The sequence below is a fragment of the Engraulis encrasicolus genome, chromosome 24 (genome assembly GCF_034702125.1).
Source record: "Engraulis encrasicolus isolate BLACKSEA-1 chromosome 24, IST_EnEncr_1.0, whole genome shotgun sequence".
Lineage (NCBI taxonomy): Eukaryota > Metazoa > Chordata > Actinopteri > Clupeiformes > Engraulidae > Engraulis > Engraulis encrasicolus.
In genome coordinates, this window is record NC_085880.1 from 605,001 (window position 1) to 607,500 (window position 2,500).

Genomic DNA, 2,500 nt, shown 5'->3' on the forward strand with positions numbered 1-2,500 from the left:
CTATACGTGTGCTGGCGTACAGTACGCACACACAAAATACACAGAAACTCATCTACGTACATGCACACACAACTCACTCACACATGCATACACACATGCATACACACACACAAACATACGCACGCACGCACGCACGCACGCACGCACGCACGCACGCACGCACGCACGCACACACCACACACACACACGCACACACACACACACACAGACCTACACCAAGTCCTTGGTATGCAGCCTATGGAGAATATATATGTCATCAGGAGGGCTAATTTCCCTCTCTGAGCCACCGTGTCTTCCTTTATGTTTGACAACAATCTCACAAGTAATTCCCACTGGAGTCGAGGCATGTCACGCGGACCGACAGGTGGTGTGTTTGAAGTGAATGAGAGTGGCGTGGGTATACATCTTATATGCACAACCACTCCTTACAGAGAGCGAAAAAAATAAAAGCGGGAGAAAAAAAAATCTAGGGAAATAGTGTCAGAAATGCCATAACTGCCAACTTAAATATGCAGTCTCTCACACCACTCACAGACATCATGCAGACACACACATTCCCACAGAGACACACACGCACGGCGCAGTCTGCGGCAAATGAGACCAAATGAAACGTTCGGATCTGACACATGCCTGCATCTGTGGGAAAGGCAGAGAGAGTTGCTAAAATAGCTTTTAACAGGTGTACACACCCTCACACAGACATACACACATTTAGACACGCACACACACATGCATACATACACTCACACACGGGCACTCGCGCAGGTACACATGCAGGCACGCATGCACACAAACGCAGGCACGCAGACACGCACGCACGCACGCACGCACGCACGCACGCAAAGTGTGTCTTATAAAATGCGAAATAGTGAACAGTGCAGAACCTATTCCCCTGTGCACACAGTCAAGCTTTGCAGATCAGACTGATGAAAAACACTGGCAAAGTCTACGCCTGACATCACGTCCACCTGCCAAAGGAGTGGAGTGCACAGAGACGGCTGCTTTTAGACTCCAAATGGGGATGTGTTTGATTGGCTAAATCCAGTGTAGAGGCTGCATTTAATTGGCCGCACTCCAGTTTGGCTTGCGTTTCATTGGCTGGATTCCGAGTGGGGCTTTTGCATGTGGCTGGAGGCCATTGAGAGGGAGAGGGAAAGCTGAGCGGAGAGGGGGGCGTAGCCATGACACGCCCATACTGCCCGAAAAAGGCTAGATACTGGGGATCCACTTGCCATCATTATACATCATCTGAGTGGTTGTAGAGATGTATGTGGCAGTGCAAAGGGGTATAAATGTATCTGGTAACACTTCATTTTAGGGATACATCTATTAGCACTAATACATACAATTTCCCTGTACAAGTAATTTGAAAGGCATGTACAAAGCAAAATCAAACATTTGTTAGGGATGTATTCACAAATGTCTTGTTCATGCACAATAAGGGATTTATTACCAAATTAACCTTAGTAAGGACCTAGTAGGCCTAAGCATTTGCTTAGTACATGCCTTACCAATTACGTATGCAGGCATTAACATTGTATGTATTAGTGCTAATAGATGTAGCCCTAAAATAAGGTGTTACCATGTATTTCTTGTTAGCAGGGTTCTAAATTAACTTTTTTGATCACCAGCTAAAATGGCTAGTAGATATTAATCTTACCAGCCAAACACACACTCACTAATAGATTTTAGAGGCTAGTTCGTTGGTCTTTTCTACCAGTCAAATTGAAATTTCACCAGCATCTGGCTGGCTGGCAGGTGTTAAATTAGAGAAGAAAGCCTAGTAGGCTGAAGCATAGGCATCTTTGCAGCCTATTACAAATGTAGGCTATATATTTAAAAAATCTTGATGGTCTCGGATGTCCTTGTCTAAAACAAGTTTGAGAGTCCCTACACTCCAAAGTTTGTTTTCTGAGGTATTGGGAATAGGTCTGCTGATCTGGGCAATGAGAACTCCCTCTGCATCTGATATTTGCCTAATCAAGCTGTGGGTGCATTGCTTGATGTGACATCCAGGGTAGAGAGGGGCCATACTGTGGGGTAGATATGAAGTCATTTCCAATCCACAGTATTGCATCGAATCCACAGTATTGCATTGGCGGCAGCCAAAATAACAACAGATGGGGGATGGCTGAGGTCACATTGTGAGGTTTGGCCTAAATTATTCACACTAAGTAGTGTTTTTACTAATGACCTCGGCCTTCACCACCACCACCACCACTCTGGCGGTGTAATGTTATTGTAAATTACTGCGCAGGTGACTGCAGAGCTGAGCAAAATTTATCACAAGTTAATTAGCATCCCGGTGAAAATGGCAGTCTACTAATTTGAAAGGGCTTTTTTTTTTTAAACATACTGCTTGGCTCGGAAAGGCTTTGAGTTATTTGTTAAAGGACCTGCAGGGGGAGATGTTGAGATGGTGAAAAAAAGTTTTCTGTAGTTACATGTATGATGTGTGAAAAAAGCAAAAAAAACCCATCTATCTTTCTTTCTGTCTCCA

General features: G+C 44.6%; 1 protein-coding gene across 1 annotated transcript in view; it reads right to left on the minus strand.

Annotated features, from left to right (window-relative positions):
- LOC134441635 (protocadherin-15-like) overlaps positions 1-2,500 on the minus strand; it is a 247,469-nt gene that overhangs the window by 33,619 nt on the left and 211,350 nt on the right. The window lies entirely within an intron of this gene.